The following is an 8,174-nucleotide window of genomic DNA, read 5'->3' on the forward strand; positions in this document are numbered from 1 at the left end:
ATGGGACGTATTTCAAAATAATAAGAGCTATCTATGACAAACCCACATCCAATATCATACTGAATGGGCAAAAACTGGAAGCATTCCCTTTGAAAACTGGCACAAGACAGGGATGCCCTCTCTCACCACTCCTATTCAACATAGTGTTGGAAGTTCTTTTTCTTTTTTTCTATATTTCTTTATATTAGTTTTTAACTCTCTTCTATTGAAAATAAGACAATTTTAAAGAACAACAATCTGGCTCATTCAATTCTGCTATTTTTTTAAAGCTTCAACTCAGCGGTGTTTCTTTTAGTGACTCTATGGAAACACATTTCCCAAAATATAGATATTTATTTTACATGACAAATATTCATATTTTTCTCCTTTTCAAGAATGACATGCTAATTGTTAGGAGTTTAACTTAACTCAAGTTTTCTCAATATACTTTCTCATGCCTGGTCCATTTTATAGTCTGTCCCTTTAAAATTTGGTGTAAGTACAACATGTCATTTATTATGGAGTTTCTTATTTATTTTTATTTAATAGATCTAAGAATTACCAAGATTTCTGGGTCCCTTCTTAATAAACAAAATTGAAAATTATGCACTTAAATAATCATATGCCTATATGTAGGCAGCATGAATTAAAAATAAAGTTATCAATAATTTATAAAAATTAAGAAATTAAATAAATTGATAAATATAAATTAGATCATTTTATAGCATTTATTAATTTCTATAATGTATTTCCTAAATGGCATGACATCCTGGTAATGACTGCTCTTCTTGATTATGCAGAAAGTGTTTGTTGTAACAGACTTCTTCTACATAATGCAAACATTTTATGAATACTGTGGTTTGGAACTATTATTTTGTTATTTTTATAGAATGTAAAAGAAATTTTAGATATTCCCATATGTGATGGCCTGAATAAGATGGGTTAAAGACCTATATTTTAATGGAAATATTCCAAAAATAGTAATGGGGACTAATTGAAAAATATCACACGATGTGGCATGTCCAAAACTGAGTGTTGTCACAGTGTCAAGATTTATCAGGTTTTACTAGGTTAACTTATTAAATAAGTAGGAGTTTTTGTTTTTTATGATATAACCATATTTCATATTATGTATATGTGTGTATGTGTGAATATGTGTGTGTATATATGTGAATATATGTTTAGTGTGTGTGTATATGTACATATATTCTCCGCTGAATGCCTTATTTTTTATGAAAAACATTCAACAGAGACATTTCACAATGAACACAAAATTGTTATTTAATATTTCATTAAGCTTACTTTGAACTTTGTAAGAAACCCAACATTCTATGATTCTAACTGACATCAGTCAGGAATGAGAGACTCATATAACACAATTTTTGATTTAGGTTTGCCGATGTTGATTATTAACTATGCCATCTTAATTGAAACTAATCAAAAATCCATTTTTATGATGCATTTATTAGCAGCAACATTTCTGAAATGTGATACTCTAAATCTTAAAATGAATTTACAACAGATAGGCTTACAACAAATAATATTCATAATTATCTGATGATTGCATACCTTGTAATAATTTGGTCTGTTATTTTAAACTCAGTGTTTACTATACTGCACTTTAGTGTCAAACAATAATGTGAAATTGTCAGAAACACTAAAGGATCCAGAATATACTCTGGGAATTTGCATTGCTTACGTTCTTTAAAATTATAATTGTGAATGTATTTCATTCTAGTATCTTTCATAAAATTTTATCAATACTGGAAACCTAAAAAGTAATTAGTACTTGCTGGCAAAACTTTATGTATGAAAATGGTGAACAATAAAATTTATTTACTACTTAATGCTAGTGAGAGCTAAGTATAATCCTCTATCAGTATGCCAAATTCATTTTAAAGTAAAACTGAAGTAACGTTTCTCCGTTTGCACAGATGAAAGCATATCAGAAAGATTCTACCAACTCTTGGACCTTTTTTGTTGCATCTGTCTGCCATTGTTATCTGGAAGGCCTAAGCTGTGAGCCATAAGTTTTAGTAAACTAATACATTTATAAAATATAAAGCATCCCATCATTCACTTTGAATATATACAATATTTATTAATTAAATATACTTGTAACATTATGTCATATAAAACATGTATACTCTTCAGATATCATGATTTGCTACTTTTTATTTAGACAAGATCTTTCAAAAATCTTGCATAACAATATTCTTGGAAGATATCTATTATTATACCTGCAAAATTGCAAATATCCAAAATCATGAGTGGTCACTAATACACCTGTGTTTCTATATATAAGAATATAGTATTAGATTATATAAGCTACATTAAAATATATAATATATATTCTAACATCTTTTCAAATTCACTAATCTTTACTAGCATGATATCAAAATTATCAATTCCATACTGTGTATTTTTATCTCTGTCCTTGTATTTTGGTTTTTAGAATACTTACGTCTTATATCTTTCATGACTCTGCCTAACATGGTCAAGCTTTCCCTTAAGCCTCTTGACTATAAAGAATGTAGTTCTAATTGGTTTAATGCAGTTGTTCACTTATTCTATCATGTGTTTCATTCCTGGTTCAGTTTCCACTGATTGATACTTTTTCTGCCTCAATCCAAGTCCAGTAATTTTTGATAGTATTCTATACATTGCAAATTTTGCCTTGTTGGCAATTAGATATCTTAATGTTCCTATAAATACATATGCTTTGTTCTGGGATGCAGTTGAGTTCTTTGGAGATGGTTTAATGTTTTGGGTTTTGCATTTAAGATTATATTTTAGCAAAATCCTAGAGGCATTGACTAAGGCAAATGTTGAATCACTGTTGTGGCAAAATCCTGATTTCTCTACCTGATGGCCCATAAATTATGAGATTTTTCTAGACTGGCTAATGAAAATATCAATAATTCCATCCCTGGTGGGATCTGGGAAGTGTTCCCCCTAGTCCTTTTAGATCATTCTTTCCCTGTCCTTGGTAGAATCCTCATATTCACACACTAACTGAAACCCAGTTTAAAAGTCCAGAAACCAGACACAGGAATGTAGAGGTCTCTGCAGCTATGTTCTGCCTGTACTCTGTTCTGTGAACTCTAGTGCCTTTGCCTCCCTTGTTTCTTCTTATTTTCAAGAAGCTAGAAATTATTCAATGTGACTCTCAATTTTTTCGTTTTTTTAAAAAACTGCAAATATAATACTACCCATAATAATTTCAATATATTTATTTAATATTTATTTATCTACTGTTCAGTTCTTACAACAGCTTTTCCTGAGGATTAAGGCTTTGTCAGCTCTGACTGATGAAAACATCCTAAAATTATCAGGATTTGCCTTTTGGAATATGCAAAGAGAAATTAAATTATATAAATTATTTCATGAAAAATCAAATAATTGTCTACAAATGCTCTTAGTGTTTAATATAATCAATCCTGAGAAAATAAAGGCAAAAATAACAACTAATAAAAATGAGAATTTAAAAAAATGTGTACATACTCATCCTGCTATGAGCAAAAAGTCATTTTACTGAAGAGCCTAGAGGTAAAATTTTTATGAAGAGCCTAGAGGTAAAATTTTTAAACATCATAATCCCCAAATAACCCTTGATATCTTGACTCCTTATTTAGACAATAGTGTCATTTCCAAAATTTATGAAACAGCTTTCATGTTTCATGTAATCACAATTGTTTTATGATTATGATTATTGTTATTTAATTCTTCCCCATAGGTATGTATGCATATCATACATGGTAAGCAAATTGTGAAGACTTTGGTGATAAAATATACATCTCACATTTTTTTTAATTAGAGAAGAAAATGAGAAAGCTAATGAGTTACCCTGAAATTTGCAAATCTAAAATATTTATTTGGCAGATATATTTTAAACACATACATTATTTTATATTTTGCATACACATTTTCTTTGAACTCTAAGTGAAGAAACATAATTTAGGAGTTCTGATCATGCCAGAGATGCTTGTATTGAATATGTATTGAGCTGATAACAATAACCAACTCTAGATACAACATAAAAAGTAACTATTTAAGGAGACCCTACAGGAAGGAACTATAGGGATACCAACACTGAAAAAAGATAAGCAAACTCTGATGTGTCATACATAATTAGTCTTTCCTGAGAATACTTTCCAGGTTATAGGGCTTTATATTGCGGTATAAAGAAAAATAGAAAATAATACTTTTATTAAGATGTAGGAATAATATTAGGTCAATTTTTAAGGTTGTCAGAAGTGATGTAAATTGAGAGAAGATTCCCAATTCTCCATCTCTTTCTTCTCTCAAGACAGAAGAGAGTCACAAAGAGTAGATACATAAAAGTTTCTCGACTCTATTTTGTACTCTTTTACTATTCATGCAAGTGTCAAAAATCCAAGGAATCCAGGAATAGCAGCTGAGATATAACTTTTTAGACATAACCTGTGCAGAGAAAAAATAATTTGAGAAGTTCAAATCCCAGCCAAAGGAAGGGTTTGTTACAAAATCTCTGGCTTCCCAGTTAAAAGCAAGGATTACATATTCTAGGAGTGATCTCTGAACCAAAGGTTTTGCTGTAGGACAAAAGACCAGTCTCCACAAGCTTTCTTTATAAAACCAAAAGCCAAGCCTCCACCAGATCAAGGTAATCCTCTAGTAATTTATCTGTCAGGACAAAATTCAACATTCTTTCATGTAAGAACAGGCAAAATTAATTAATGTGTGGTAGAATTAAAATAAGAACAGCACTTGCTATTGGTTGGGAAGGGATAATGTTTGACTGTAAAAAACAGAAGATAAATTTCTGTGGTAGTAGAATTTTTTATATCTTACTCTACACCGTATATGTTTGTCAAAATTCATCAAGCTGAATTTAAGATCTCAGCATACACAAGTTAAACCTCAAAAAATATTTTATTAAATGTGAAACAAATTCAAGAGCAAATTTAAGACTTCATATTTATGTAGACTGGATATAGAATTCAAAACTATATAAATGTGTTTGCTTGTGTTTATGTATGTTGAGTTAAAACCAGTTAAAAGACTAGTTTGCCAAATCAAATCCACACAAAGGAACAATTTTACCAAAGTAAAATTTGATTATTAATTTCAAGGTTTCAAAAAACAAATAGACACAGGTAAAGAAGAGAGGTCTGGCACGTCTCAGATGTCTCCTTCCTTCTGTACTGGACATGTGTTCTCTGGGAAGGAACAGTAAGCAAAGTTTTTAATGAGATCCTGAGTCAACTCAGACAGCAGGAAAATTTATGTAATAAGACCTCTCCATTTCAATCCAGAAAATTGACTAGTTACATAACATTTGCTCCAGAAATGTGCATAGATCACAGGTCTATTTGTGAGAAACAGGAAAACTGGCCCAAGACAAGAATGCCCTCTCTCACCACTTGTATTCAACATAGTATTGGAGGCCTGGCCTGGACAATAAGGCAAGAGAAAGAAACAAAGAGCATCCAGATAGGAAGAGAAGAAGTTAAACTATCCCAGTTTCTGGAAGACATGATTCTATATCTAGAAAATCCCAGTCTCAGCTCAAAAGCTCCTTAGGCTGATAAACAACTACAGCAAAGTCTTGGGATACAAAATCAATGTGCAAAAGCCACTAACATTTTTATACACCAACAAAAGTCAAGCCAAGAGCCAAATCAGAAGCATACTACCATGTACAATGGCCACAAAAAGAATAAAGTACCTAGGAGTACAGCTAACTTGAGAGGTAAAAGACCTCTGCAAGGAGTACTACAAAATACTGCTCAACAAAATCAGGGATGACACAAACAAATGGAAAAACATTCCATGCTCATGGATAGGAAGAATCAATGTTATTAAAATGGCCATACTGCCCAAATATTATTAACATTTGTAGATTTAATGCTATTCCTATTAAACCACCATTGGTGTTCTTCACTGAACTAGAGAAAACTATTTTAAAATTTTTATGGAACCAAAAATGAGCCCAAATAGCCAAGCCAATCCTAAGCTAAAAGAACAAAGCTGGAGGCATTGTGCTACCTGACTTTAAACTATACTACAGGGCTACAGTAACCTAAACAGCATGGTACTGCTGTTTAAAGAATAGACACATATACTAATGGAACAGAATAGAAAACCCAGAAATACAACTGCATACCTACAACTATCTGATCTTTAACAAACCTGACAAAATCAAGCAATGAGGAAAGGTTTCTCTATTCAATAAATGGTGCTGGGATAACTGGCTAGCCATATGCAGAGGTTTGAAACTGGACACCTTTGTTACACCATATACAAAAATTAACTCAAGATGGATTAAAGATTTAAATGTAAAACCCAAAACTAAAAAAACACTCTGGAAAACAACCTAGGCAATACCATACCACTCTGGAAATAGAAATGGGAAAGAAATCATGACAAGGATGCCAGAAGCAATTGCAACAAAAGCGAAAACTGACAAATGAGATCTAATTAAACTAAAGAGCTTCTGCACAGCAAAGCAAACTATCAACAGAATGAGCAGACATCCTACAGAATGGTAGAAAATATTTCTACATTTGCATACAATGCACTTGACAAAGGTCTAATATACAGCATCTATAAGGAACTTAAATTTGAAGCCCAAAACAGAAACCCCCATTTAAAAGTGGGCAAAGGACATGAATAGACATTTCTTAAAAGAAGACAACATGCGGCCAACAATCATATAAATAAAAGCTCAACACCACTGATCATTTGAGAAATGCAAATCAAAACAACAATGAGATATCTCACACCAGTGAGAATAACTATTATTAAAAAGTCAAAATAACAGATGCAGGCTGTGGGGAAAAAGGAATGCTTATCCACTATTGGTCAGAGAGTAAATTAGTTCAACCATTGTGGAAGACAGTGTGGTGGTTCTTCTGAGACTTAAAGACAGAAATACCATTCATCTCAGCAATCCCATTACTAGGTATATACCCAAAGGAATATAAATCATTCTGTTATAAAGACACATGCACACATATGTTCATTGCAGCACTATTCACTACAGCAAAGATATGGAATCAGCCTAAATGCTGGTCAATGATAGACTGGATAAAGAAAATGTATCACAATACATCTACACCATGGAATACTATGCAGCCATAAAAAAAGAATGAGATCATGTCCTTTGCAGGGACGTGGATGGAGCTGAAGGCCATTATCCTTAGCAAAGTAATACAGGAACAGAAAACCATGTACTGCATGGTTTCACTTATAAGTGGAACTAAATGATGAGAACACATGGACACATAAAGGGGAAAAACACACAATGAGGCCCATCAGAGGGTGGACAGTGGGATCAGGGAGAGGATCAGGAAAAATAACTAATGAGTATTAGGCTTAATACCTGAGTGATGAAATAATCTGTATTAACAAACCCCCATGACACGAGTTTACTTATATAACAAACCTGCACAGGTACCTCTTAACTTAAATTAAAAAGATAAACAATCATAAACCATGAACATATTAGTTGGAATATTTCATAGATATAGACTATCTCCTAGAAAATATTGTTTACCTTGAAGTCCAGTTATCAGGCTACAGCAGCATTGGACTAGACCACTGTATTTTCTTTCCCCTGAGAGTGCCTCTTCACCTAACTGGGAATAAATGAACCACAGGTCAGCTGCTTAATCCCCTTCCTTCCCAGTTTTTATACTAAAATAAATCGCTTAATAATAAATACCCCCATTTTATTGCCTTTTTTTATTTAGCTAGGATCAACTTGTAAATCATTTTTTATTTTTACCCAATTTTAGTGCCAAACTAAACCTGAATAATACATATAAAGAAATCCATTATTTAAGAGCTCACATGCAGCATAAGTAGTCCTGAAATATGTATGCAATAAAGTTTTAAAAAATTTTTATGACTTGGCCGGGCTTAGTGGCTTATGCCTGTAATCCCAGCACTTTGGGAGGCTGAGGCGGGCGGATCATCTGAGGTCGGGAATTCGAGACCAGCCTGACCGACATGGAGAAACTCCGTCTCTACTAAAAATACAAAACTAGCCGGGCATGGTGGCTCATGCCTGTAATCTCAGCTACTCAGGAAGGCTGAGGCAGGAGAATTGCCTTGAACCGGGAGGTGGAGGTTGCGGTGAGTCGGGATCGCTCCACTGCACTCCAGCCTGGGCAATAAGAGCGAAGCTCCGTCTCAAAAAAAAAAAAAAA

Source organism: Pan troglodytes, chromosome 14 (assembly GCF_028858775.2).
Source record: "Pan troglodytes isolate AG18354 chromosome 14, NHGRI_mPanTro3-v2.0_pri, whole genome shotgun sequence".
Lineage (NCBI taxonomy): Eukaryota > Metazoa > Chordata > Mammalia > Primates > Hominidae > Pan > Pan troglodytes.